General features: G+C 42.1%; 1 pseudogene; it reads right to left on the reverse strand.

The window, feature by feature from the left end:
* LOC102179137 lies at window positions 524-1,394 on the reverse strand (annotated as a pseudogene).

Genomic DNA, 13,856 nt, shown 5'->3' on the forward strand with positions numbered 1-13,856 from the left:
TTTTTTTTTTTTTTTGCTCCAAAAATCAGTTTTATTTCCATTGCCCCTTATTCAAAGAGATGGCTACTTCAATAAGCTACATTACTTAGCAGAGCCTGAGAGATAGGCTGAAAACATATATTTAAGACAGAAAACAAACTTTAAAAAATGAGATAAATGGTTTGCTCTACATCTCATTCACATTCTATGGCTAGAGAAATCCAAATCTCACTGAAATATTCCTGATAATCCAAAAGCACACTGGATGGAAGTGAGCCAAGAAATGAGAGAAAATGTTTACTGGATGAGTGCTGGTTCACCCAATTTATTCACCCCTGGAGTGGAAGTATAGGGAGATATAAAGCCTGCTTATAAGAGACAAGGTCTATGGAGAAGCCCTGAAGTTGCTTTCCCCAAATAACAACTTTGATTCAAGAGGGGAAAAAAAAAAAAAGATGGAAAACATCTCATCACACAAAACTCGGTGATGGTGTCTCTGATAGTCACTGGCCAGCAATGGAAAAGGAGAAATGCAACAGCTGGCTTACCATTTACTGAAGGCTGCCAGCACAGCCCAGATCATCTCTGTGCCACTGTGCTTTGTCCCCTATACCTCAGGGTCCAGTTCGACTAGGTCCTTGACTCGACTCATCGCCATACACTTGTCACCTGTCAGAGAGGAGAAGACACTCTCTAGCACATCGGAGGAGTGGGCTAGCACCAGCAGTGCTAGTGTTCACTTGTCCATGCGCTGAGGGTCATTTACCCACCGCTCTAGGACACTGTCTTGAAGTTTTGTCACTAGTCGTTGCTTCTCTGTTGTATTGGTCACCGGGTGAGTAGTTAAGTCAAATAGGAGGAAATTCTGCTTCTCAGTGGTTAGAATACCCTTCTCTACTAGGTTCTTTGCAATTCTCTCTCTTACATTTCTCAGCTGGTACTGTAATTTGAAAGGGTTCCAGGTCTCACCGACGAGTAGCTCTATCCACGTTTGGACAGTTTCTGTGGGTTCAGTTGCTTTGATGTGTTTGAGAGTTTCATCCAGTAAAACATCACCCGTTGGGCTGTCTGACTTTAGCAGTACCTTTCTGTCTAGTAGTCGCTTCTTACACATGGTTGGGGGTTCTAGATAGATTCGACCTCGCATGGCCAACTCCATCAGGATGGCCGCCTTGCAGCCCAGATGATATGTAGTCATTCCAGAAAGATGTGTAACCCTCTTTATCTTTTAGTCCCAGAAGCAATATTTCTTCCATAAGGGTGAGGCGGATATCCTTAGAGTCTCCAATGTCCTCATTGTCTTGATTTCGGTCTTGATTCATATCTTCCTCACTTTCTACCTTCTTTTCAGAATTATTCCCTACTTTAGTACGACGGGCCCAGTGAGTTAAAGTGGTCATTCTCACCTGTTTCTGATGTTACTCCTGGGTTACAGCCAAACGCAGATTGCAGCTTGCACTCTATTTTATGGGGACATTTGTCCCCATCCCCACCCCCTACCCCGTCCTGCTAGGTGAAAAACTTCTCAGCCACGCAGAGAGAACAAACTTCCTAATCCTTTGATGCAGAGCTGTAAGTTTCTTCTTTTTCCTAACAATTTATGGGCCCACAGTTATATGAAACACCTAAAGCTCTGGCAAAGATAGGATTTCTCTCTTCGAACCCCACCTAGGAGAATAAGATGGCAGAGGAGTAGGTAAATGTGGAGTACATCTCTGTCCACAGATACTTCAGGAATACACCTTCAGACACATAAGTGCATGCAGAACACCAGCCAAGAGTGGACAGGAATACCTGATGAGTGGAAAAGAATATATAGCCCCATGCAAAACTCAGTAGGATGAAGGAGCTAGGGGGAAAAACAGGAGTGTTAGTAGGACTGGACCTGCCCTCGGCAGGTGGGGGAACTGAAGCAGGGGTCTGATCCCTACATCGGGGCAATTGTCTGAGTCAGAGGAGAAACATTTAAGGCTGAGGGTGAAAGAGCTGATCTGTGGCAGCCTAAATGGAATGAGAATCAAATAGTCCTTGCCTCAGCCATACATACCCCAGACAGGGATGCAGGTCCCCGGGAAGGTGCAGTGGCTGGGAGTTGGAGTTTAGGCATTGTGGAGCAATCCCAAGGTGAGGGCTGCTGTTGACTGTGGAGAGATGGATTGAGGGGATGTGAGGGAGGAGGTTGTGGTGGGAAATGCCTGTGGAGGAAAGCCAGGCAGCCATGGAAGCAAGGTGATATGCTGAGTCATGCTTAGGGGGTGGAGCCATCACCATAGCCTTTGTCTCCCCACAGGCCAGCATCACAGGAGATCAGCCCTGGGATTTCTTTGGAGGGAATGATGCTAAAGCTGAAACTCCAGTACTTTGGCCATCTCATGCGAAGAGTTGACTCATTGGAAAAAACTCTGATGCTGGGAGGGATTGGGGGCAGGAGGAGAAAGGGACGACCGAGGATGAGATGGCTGGATGGCATCATTACGACTCGATGGACGTGAGTCTGAGTGAACTCCGGGAGTTGGTGATGGACAGGGAGGCCTGGTGTGCTGCAATTCATGGGGTCAGAAAGAGTTGGACATGACTGAGTAACTGAACTGAACTGATGCACCCCACATAGGAGCACCTCAATACGTAAGACAAACACTAACAGACATAAAAGGGGAAATTGACAGTAGCACAATAATAGTAGGAGACTTTAACACCCCACTCACACCAGTGGAAAGATCATTAAAACAGAAAATTAAGAAGGAAACACAAGTCTTAAATGATATATTAGAGGAGATGGATCTCATTAACATCTTCAGGACATTCTATCCAAATACAGAAGAATACACCTTCTTCTCCAGTGCACATGGAACATTCCCCAGGATAGACCACATCTTGGGTCACAAATCAAACCTCAGTAAATTTAAGAAAACTGAAATCATATCAAGCGTCTTCTCTGACCACAATGCTATGAAACTAGATATCAATTACAAAAAAAAAAAAAAGTAAAAAACGCAAACACATGGAGATTAAACAATACGTTTTTAAATAGCCAACAGGTTACTGAAGAAATCAAAAGGTGAAATTAAAAAATTTCTAGAAACAAATGACAATGAAAACACAACAACTCAAAACCTATGGGATGCAGCAAAAGCAGTTCTAAGAGGGAAGTTTATAACAATGCAATCCTACCTCAAGAAACAAGAAAAACATCGAATAGACAACTTTAGGTTACTGGAAATGTAAAAAAAACTGGAAAAAGAACAAAAAAAAAATTAGTAGAAGGAAAGAAATCATAAAGATCAGAGCAGAAATAATTGAAAAAGAAATGAAAGAAATAACAGTAAAGATTAATAAAAGTAAATGCTGGTTCTTTGAAAAGATAAACAAAATTGACAAACCTTGAGCCAGACTCATCAAAGAAAAAAGAAGAATTAAATCAACAAAATTAGAAATGAAAAAGGAGAGGTTGCAACAGACAATACAGAAATACGAAGGGTTATAAGAGACTATTATGAACAACTATATGGCAATAAAATTGATAACCTCAAAGAAATGAACAGATTCTTAGAAAAGTTCAATCTTCCAAGACTGAACCAGGAAGAAATAGAAATTATGAATCACCCAATTACAAGCACTAAAATTGAAGCTGTGATCAAAAATCTCCCAAAAAACAAAAGCCCAGAACCAGATGGCTTCACAGGAGAATTCTATCAAACAATTAGAGAAGAGCTAATGCCTATCCTTCTAAAACTCTTTCAAAAAATTCCAGAGGAAGGAACACTTCCAAACTCATTCTATGAGGCCACCATCACCCTGATACCAAAACCAGACAAAGACAACACAAAAAAAGAAAACTGTAGGCCAATATCACTGATGAACATAGATGCAAAAATCCTCAACAAAATTTTAGCAAACAGAATTCAACAAAAGCTCACACACCATGATCCCAAGTTGGGTTTATTCCAGGGATGCAAGGATTCTTCAATATATGCAAATCAATCAATGTGATATACCATATTAGCAAATTGAAAAATAAAAACCATATGATAATCTCAATAGATGCAGAAAAAGACTTTGACAAAATTCAGCACCCAAAATTCAGTTTTTATGATTAAAACTCTTCAAAAAATGGGCATAGAAGGAACCTACCTCAACATAGTAAAGGCCATATATGATAAGCTTACACCAAACATTTTTCTCAATGGTGAAAAACTAAAAGCATTCCCCCTAAGATCAGGGACAATACAAGGGTGTCCACTTTCACCACTATTATTCAACATAGTTCTGGAAGTCCTAGCTACAGCAGTCAGAGAAGAAAAAGAAAGAAAAGGAATCTAGATTGGAAAAGAAGAAGTAAAGCTCTCACTGTTTGCAGATGACATGATACTGTACATAGAAAACCCTAAAAATAGTAGCAGAAAATTACTAGAGCTAATCAGTGAATTTGGCAAAGTTGCAGGATACAAAATCAATACACAGAAATCACTTGCATTTCTATATACTAACAATGAAAAATCAGAAAGAGAAATTAAGGAATCAATCCCATTCACCATTGCAACAAAAAGAATTAAATATCTAGGAATAAACTTACCTAAGCAGACAAAAGAACTGTACACAGAAAAGTATAAGACCCTAATGAAAGAAATCAAAGATGACATAAACAGATGGAGAGATATTCCATGTTCCTGGGTAGGAAGAATCCATATTGTGAAAATGACTATACTACCAAATGCAATCTACAGAGTCAATGCGATCCCTATCAAATTACCCATGGCATTTTTCTCAGAACTAGAACAGGAAATTTCACAATTCATATGGAAACACAAAAGACCTTGAATAGCCAAAGGAGTCTTGAAAAAGAAGAATGGAGCTGGAGAAATGAACCTTCCTGACTTCAGATTATACTACAAAGCTACAGCCATCAAGACAGTGTGGTACTGGCACCAAAACAGAATCATAGACCAATGGAACAACATAGAAAGCCAAGAAATAAACCCATGCATGGGTACCTTCTTTTTGACAAAGGAGGCAAGAATATACAATGGAGCAAAGACAGCCTCTTCAATAAATAGTGCTGGGAAAACTTGACAGCTACATGTAAAAGAATGAAATTAGAACACTTCCACACACAAAGATAAACTCAAAATGAATTAAAGACCAAATATAAGACCAAAAACTATAAAACTCTTAGAGAAAAACATAGGCAGAACACTCGAGGACATAAATCAAAGCAAGATCCTCTATGACCCAGCTCCTAGAGTAATGGAAATAAAAACAAAAGTAAACAAGTGGGACCTGATTAAACTTAGAAGCTTTTGCACAGCAAAGGAAACTATAAGCAATGTGAAAAGACAACCCTCAGAATGGGAGAAAGTGAAAGTGAAAGTGAAGTCGCTCAGTTGTGTCCAACTCTTTGTGACCCGTGGACTGTAGCCCACCAAGCTTCTCCATCCTTGGGATTCTCCAGGCAAGAATACTGGAGTGGGTTACCATTTCCTTCTCCAGAATGGGAGAAAATAATAGCAAATGAAACAACTGACAAAGGATTAATTTCCAAAATACACAAGCGGCTCATACAACTCAATACCAGAAAAACAAACAATCCAATCAAAAAGTGGGAAAAAGACCTAAACAGACATTTTTCCAAAGAAAACATACAGATGGCTAACAAACACATGAAAAGATGCTCAACATCACTCATTATTAGAGAAATGTGAATCAAAACTACGATGATATATCACCTCACATCAGTCAGAATGGCCATCATCAAAAAGTCTACTAACAATAAATGCTGGAGAGGGTGTGGAGAAAAGGGAATGCTCTTGCACTGTTGGTGGGAACGTTGATGCAGCCACTTTGGAAGATGGTATGGAGATTCCTTTAAAAACTAGGAATAAAACCACCATATGACCCAGCAATCCCACTCCTAGGCATATACCCTAAAGTGAAAGTGAAAGTGAAGTCACTCAGTAGTGTCCGACTCTTTGCGACCCCATGGACTGTAACCTACCAGGCTCTGCGGTCCATGGGATTTTCCAGGCAAGAATACTGGAGTGAGCTGCCATTTCCTTCTCCAGGGGATCTCCCCAACCCAGGGATCAAACCTGGGTCTCCTGCATTGCAGACAGACGCTTTACCATCTGAGCCACTAGGGAAGCCCAGGCATATACCCTGAGGAAACCAAAATAGGAAAAGACACATGTATCCCATTGTTCATTGCAGCACTATTTACAATAGCTAGAACATGGAAGCAACCCAGCTGTCCATTGACAGATGAACGGACAACGAAGCCATGGTCCATATACACAGTGGACTATAACTCAGTCATAAAAAGGAACTCACCTGAGTCAATTTTAATAAGGTGGATGAACCTAGAACCTATTATACAGAGTGAAGTAAGTCAGAAAGAGAAAGATAAATATTGTATTCTAATGCAAATGTACAGAATCTAGAGAATGGTACTGAAGAATTTATTTACAGGGCAGCAATGGAGAAACAGACATAGAGAATAGACTTATGGACATGGGGAGGGGGAGGAGAGGGTGAGATGTATGTTAAGAGTAAGGTTGAAACACATTACCGTATGTAAAATAGATAGCCAATGGGAATTTTCAGTATGGCTCAGGAAACTCAAACACAGGCTCTGCATCAACCTAGAGGGGTGGGATGGGGAGGGAGATGGGAGGCAGGTTCAAAGGAAGGGGATATATGTGTACCTAGGGCTGATTCATGTTGAAGTTTGACAAAAAACAACAAAATTCTGTAAAGCAATTATCCTTCAGTAAAAAAATAGTTTTAAAAAAGCTACTTAGATACTCAGAAACATAAGGAGCTACTTTCTATTTTCCCAATGAATGATGCTATGCCCTTAGTTTTCTTCATGAAATATTTTCTGAATAAATAAGAACTGGTGATTATTTCGACAACTCCTCAGATTTTTAAATGGCCAAAGTTATGAAATAACTACCCTCACATCCAGATAATCCAAGATTCTGTCTTTACCTGAATCAGTGTATCCTCCAGGTCTTTTCTGATTCCACGTAAACTCAGCAGAGTCTGCAAAGGAGGATGGATGTACAAGTGTGGAAATAAGTCCCCATGGGACTCAAGTTCTCCCATTACCTGCTCTCAGTCTAATTCCCCAAGCACAGCTCCCACCACATCAGCCCTTCTCAGCCCACCTTGCCGATGCTTCTTTCTCCAGAACAGGACCTGGAATCCACCTCCTCTCTCGTTCTTTCTGTTTCTTCTACCTGACATGCCTTGTTGCCATTTTCATAGAGCACCAGTTTACCCAGCCTGGTATGCTTCTTCCCCTATACGGTGGAAGGGGAGGGAGCGCATTTGTTCTCCGAAGCAGCCCACATATTCCACACTGCCATATTTGCAAAGATTGCTAGCATTTACTGAGCACTTACTATATGCCAAGCAGGCACCCTGCTAAAGGCTCATGTTTCACTGTCATATCAACCCTATAAAGTAAGCTCCTGGTTTTCTGCTTTTCATGGATGACTCAAGCCTTGAAATGGTTCAGCATCTTGCCATGGGTCACTTGTCAGCAGGTGGTGAAGGAGGGATTTGAAATCTGATGGCAGTGCCCACTCTCTTGACCACTGTGCTGGGTGATGGCAGGATAATCCGTCTTCTCCAAGAAAAGCTGAGCTCTCTGAGAACAAGTTCCTCCTCCAGCTTAACTCAATGATGTGCAAGGCATAACATCAAAGAAAGTTCAATGAATGAGTTGCGCTGGGAAGTTTCCCCACTCTGCCCTGTGAGAAAACGCCCTTTGTCTTCTAAGCCACTGCAAACTCTTTTCTGATGCCTCTGTTACACTTGCGATGTTATCTTGAGTATGAGTGAGTTATGACTGTGACAGCAATTCTAATAGTTCACAAGCCCCTTAAGGGTAGCTTTGTGTCTGCCAGAACTACCCAGGCTCAGTGCTTTGTCTGGGAACCCAGACTGACTCATAAGAGGCGAGGCCCCAAGAAATACGCTGGGCCTTAAGAAGTATGGCTATACTTCCTGCCCACAAGGACCTCCACTCAGATAGGACAACTGGGTCATATATTCTCGGTCCCCCTCTAAACTTGCAAGAGAAGCAAAGAAACGCATCTGCAAACTTATTCTCCACTTGCTGAGTAACATCCATCACTTAGAGACTGTCAAAGGCTTGATTATCTTATTCCTGCCTCAGGGAAGTGGCAGTGATATGTCCCCTAGGTACCATTATTTGTGGACGCTTTATAGATGACTGAGTTAAGTAACTCACTGAGCGGAGGGGACATTTACTAACTCATCAGAGTCTATCACTGTTATTCCTGGGCTTTTCCTACTGATGTGGGGTAGTCAATGATGCCACAGGCTCAGACTTGAAAAGTAGATTCTAGAGTCAGCCTTCTGCATTCAAATCTTGGCATTACCTCTTCCTAGTTATGTGACAATTGGCTAAATGACTTGTTTAGATCTCTCTAGTTTCAATTTCCTATATATAAAATGAACAATAGTGCCCACTTTATGAACTTGTGAGGATTAAATTAGGTAATATATTCAGAGTGCTTGGAATGTATTTCAGTTCAGTTCAGTTTAGTCGCTCAGTCATGTCCAACTCTTTGAGACCCCATGAATCGCAGCACGCCAGGCCTCCCTGTCCATCACCAACTCCCGGAGTTCACTCAGACTCACGTCCATCGAGTCAGTGATGTCATCCAGCCATCTCATCCTCTGTCGTCCCCTTCTCCTCCTGCCCCCAATCCCTCCCAGCATCAAAGTCTTTTCCAATGAGTCAACTCTGCATGAGGTGGCCAAAGTACTGGAGTTTCAGCTTTAGCATCATTCCTTCCAAAGAAATCCCAGGGCTGATCTCCTTCAGAATGGACTGGTTGGATCTCCTTGCAGTCCAAGGGACTCTCAAGAGTCTTCTCCAACACCACTATTCAAAAACATCAATTCTTCGGCACTCAGCCTTCTTCACAGTCCAACTCTCACATCCATACATGACTACTGGAAAAACCATAGCCTTGACTAGATGGACTTTTGTTGGCAAAGTAATGTGTCTGCTTTTGAATATGCTATCTAGGTTGGTCATAACTTTTCTTCCAAGGAGTAAGCATCTTTTAATTTAATGGCTTAGTATTTGATATATAGCAAATGTTAAATAAATGTTTGTCATTCTTATATCATCTCTGAGCTGGCATCTCTGTCTGGCATCAGTTGCTCAGTTGTGTCTGACTCTTTGCAACTCCATGCACTGCAGCCCACCAGGCTCCTCTGTCCATGACATTTCCCAGGCAAGAATAGTGAAGTGGGTTGCCATTTCCTTCTCTAGGGAATCTTCCCAACCCAGGGCTCAAACCCACACCACATCTCTTATGTCTCTTGTGCTGGCAGGTGGATTCTTTACCACTGCACCACCTGGGAAGCCCCTCTGAGCTGGAATAGGCTTTAAAGTTTATTTAGGTCAACTGCCAATTCCAAAGAAAGAATCTTCTCTCTAATATTTTTTCCAACTTCTTGAATATCTCCTCCTATAGTCAACTCATTACTTCAAAACCTACCTAATTCTGAAAAAACACCGTCTTCCTTTAAACTCTTTCTTTCAATGCAGTGAACCATCTGTTTTCCTATTTCATCCATTAGTGATCTTAGGTTTGCCTTGTGAATTCACATTAAGTAAATGATATCCATTCCCCCCACTTCCAGTCACCGTTCAGATACTTAAAAGCACCTGCAGTTATGACCCTTGGAACTTTCCTAACACTCACTTCAAGACACAAGCCTCAGAAATGGCTCTGTGAATAAACTTCTATTAAATAAAAGATGCTAGAAGCGTTTGGGAAACATCTGCATCTTCCTGCCATATTTGAAGTATTGATATATGAAAACACCTCCAGGGCAAGGTCTGTCAGGCTTCTCTTCTATTCCATTCTATCCATTCTATGCTTTATCCAAAGTGTCTTTAAAGGACATTATCTTTGAGAAATTGGATCCTCGTTATTCACAATAATCTGGGACTTGAAGACCTGCAAAGACCTGAAGTTCTTCCAGATAACTCTCTGCCTACATTCTTGCTACCTACCCCTCATCTCTACCTATCAAAATCTGGCCTTTTTCTCAGGCCCAATTCAATGCTACCTCCCCCGGGACCCTTCTTGCATCATCCCCCAAAGATGATATGTCCCTTTTGTAGGCTTTTTCTTGCTCCTTTATTAGTTTGGTCATTATCTTTTTGTACCTTGTATGAAAGGCCAAATCTGTCTGATTACCCTACATCTCATTCATCACTCTGACTGCAGAAGTATATTGGATGGGTGAATATATATTATACCCATCCCCAAGATATCACTCCAGCTCTCCACCTAGATGCCTTCCTCTCTGCCGATGCCCCAGGCATCCCTCACCTAGGAATACTGGGACTGCTGATGGCTCATTGGGAATCGCCCTTCACAGTAGGCTTCCAAAGGGCAATGACTGGCTGATTCAAGGATTCAAAGTCCTGCCCCTTCAACCTAATTCGAGACAACTCTAAAGGACCATCTTACTGCCAGAGCCCCACAAAGGATAGACTACTGCTCAGTTGCAACCATATTGCATGTTCCTTTCTTATCTATCCCATCCTGCCTTCCTCACCTCCCTACAGGTACAACTCCCAAGAGCAGTTCCCAATAAACTCTGCACACCACTCTCCATCTCTGAGCTTGTTTCCAGGAAACTCAATCCAAGGCACCCTTGGACTCTACGTAGGGCATCACTACTGCCACACACACCTGGTGCAGCTTGCTTTCCCTAACAAGCCTCAACAAGTGAACATAGAGCCAAGGGAATCTGATGTAAGACATGAACTTAAACTCTGAAAAGGAGGCAACCACAAGAAGAGAGATTCCTCTCCAACCCCAGGTGTCTCAGGGGCTGAGACGACCTGGGACTTCAAATCCCATATGCTCCCCCACCCCCATGACACAGGATAGAGAATGGGGGGAAGATTTAAAGATGTCCACCTTGTCATCCTTAGAAAGGACTATGGAAACTTAAAAGGATAATGGGAAAATAGGAAAAATTAGAGAGGGAGGAAGAAAGAGAGGTCATATGGACAGGGAGGAAGGGAAGAAAAAGAATATGGAACAGTGAAAGATTATGAGAATCAAGGGAGTCACAGGAAGAAAGAAAAGGAAGTTGGAGAGGAAATAAGGGAAAGCAGATTACTCTAAAGCAAGCTTTTGTTTCCTATAGTAACTTCTTTTAAATTTGTACTTCGTTTGCAACTATAGAGTATTACTATGCTTTTTTGTGGCTTAATTGTTTTGTAGATTCCACTTGAACTGTGTTTTTATTTTTATTTGGCTTTATTTGAGGCTTGTTTTTCTCTTTGCTCTGATTTGAAAGGAGGTCCATGAAGGCTCAGTGTTTTCCAGAAAGTTGTTGGTATGGATACCCTCTTTACCTACTGCCTGCCTGAGTTCCCCTCATTCAGGTCACACGCAGGAGGGAGGTGATTGTCCTGTAGAAAATTAGGCATCAGGAGTGACCCATTCTGACTAAGAAGGAATCTTTTGATTCTTCCACTGTCCATTTGTCTGACTGAGAAGGGAAGGTAACTTTGGACCACCATACAATTATTCATTACACAGCGCTACAACCAAAAGAAGCACAACTGAAAAGAGGCAATGAAAAATAATTTATATTTTTATTGACATTACTCAGAGAGTTGCCAGGTAGTGAATTATATTGTGTAACACAAAGTAACATGTCCTAAATGTTTTTTTCACTTATCCATCTCTTGTTTACCATAGCATATTCCTCTAAAATCTTTTTCTTTTCCTTTCTTCAAAGTAACATAGAAACCTAACCCTTACTGGCTCTCCTGAGTGCCTCCCTCAACAAAACATGTTAAATCACCCTCCCACCGCCCCCACTGAAATCTCCTGGCCTCCTTCCCAAGCGACCCTATGCCCATCTATTACTTCTCTTGGCACAAGAAAGGGAGGGAGAGGCAGGGCAGTGCTGTCTCAGGAAACAAAGCCTCTGAAGGCACTGCCCCCAAGGCTCTAGATTTTGTGCCAGGAAGAAACTAACACAGACACTTCATCCATTCTCCCTCCACCCAGGGAACTGCTGTCCAGTAGATGTGACAGCTTAGAGATGAATGGTTGCTATGGCCTGGAGACAGGACCTCAGGGAGGGGACGTCAGATCTGCTTTGTAGCATCATCATGGCCAGTCCTGCTGCTCTGTGTCACAGGTCAAAGTAAGCCCCCCCACATCTCACTTAGTGGGAATATTTCTCAGACACTAGCAAATAGTCCATCACCATCCTTAATTTGCAATGTTTTTGCAATTGTATCCTTTGTGTGCTTTTGCAGATTTTGGCGGGAAGGAGGGAGATGGCATATTAAGGATGGTTAGACTGGTGCTGCCTTAGACAGCCATGTTTGAAAAGGGACAGTTGGCTAGCAGCACAAAGGGTGGACTGACATGAAGAAAAACAGCAGAGTGGCCGTTTGAAGGCCAAGGTCATAGTCTACCCTGGGAGGAGTTGGCAGGAATCATGGTGGTTTCGAGCATGCACTTTATAGTCAAACAAACAGGACTGAAACCCACAGCTCTGCCACTTACTATGAGTGTAATTTTGAAAGAATTTATATCCTCTAAAGCCTATAGCCTCATTTGGCTGATTTGGGGGGTCATGGTAGGGGCCAGGATAATAACCTCACAGAATGTTCGTGAGCGTAAATTAGTTAAGTATATGGAAACTTTGCATTTACTTTTAAAACGTCGAGCTTAAACTAGTGGTGGGCAGAAAAAGAGGCGCCTCATTGTCAATTTACCAATGTGTATCAGGACAATAATCCAGAGAGAAACTCTGAGCAGAAGGAAGGCAGAATCAACCCAAGGTTCCCAAATGAAGCCTGGGGCAAGGAAAGAGGCTAAAGCAGTCACAGGTATGTGACTTCCCCAGGTTGCTGCAAAGGGAAGTTTAGAAATTAAACTCTCTGGAAAAAGAATTCAGGCCCCAGGTCTTCCACAGATAGAGATCAACTAAGTAGAGCATTATAAGAATGCTACCCTTGGGGAATGGGTTCCAATCAGCCCTCAAGGTCACCAGGGACAGGCCCAGAAGGTGCGTTTCCCATGAAAGAATCCTGTGCAGGACAGATGTGGCCGCTCCTCGGGCACTGATCATGGAAACCTGACTGCAGGAGTTTCTTATGGGACAGCCACACTTGCCAACATCTTGACAACTTGGCCTATCCTGTTTAGTTAATATGCTGGCTGTGCTTAGAGTCAAGCTTTATTTTCTATTGATATATTTTTTCTTCTTTTTTGGAAACTTTGCCAGGGATTCACACAGTTTCATTCCAGAAGACCTGGATTCAAGCACTAGGATGTAAGTGGACGCATGGTATCTGGGAGGACCCAGCCTTGCTTTCTAGGTCTGCTCATAACTAGAAAGAGACATACCTACATTGCATGCGGTTCACCCAAGTATGTGGATGGGTTTCAGTTAGTACATAGTCGGTACATATATATTAATTCACACATAACTGATTGCATGCTCACAGCCAACTTAAATCTCAATCTGGTATTATCTGAAAACACATTAGGCACTTACATTATGAAGACGAAGTTATAGTCCATAAAGTTTCATGTCTTCATGGCACTGTGTTCAAGATGCATATTATGAAAACCAAAGAAGTAGTTACAGAAGACTTTTATTTACTTGCTTTTCCAAAATGAGACAAAGTGATCAAATTCACCAACTTAGCAACATTTCGGAGAAGGCAATGGCACCCCACTCCAGTACTCTTGCCTGGAAAATCCCATGGATGGAGGAGCCTGGTGGGCTGCAGTCCATGGGGTCGCTGAAGGTCAGACACGACTGAGCGACTTCACTTTCAC

This window comes from Capra hircus, chromosome 1, assembly GCF_001704415.2.
Source record: "Capra hircus breed San Clemente chromosome 1, ASM170441v1, whole genome shotgun sequence".
Classification (NCBI taxonomy): domain Eukaryota; kingdom Metazoa; phylum Chordata; class Mammalia; order Artiodactyla; family Bovidae; genus Capra; species Capra hircus.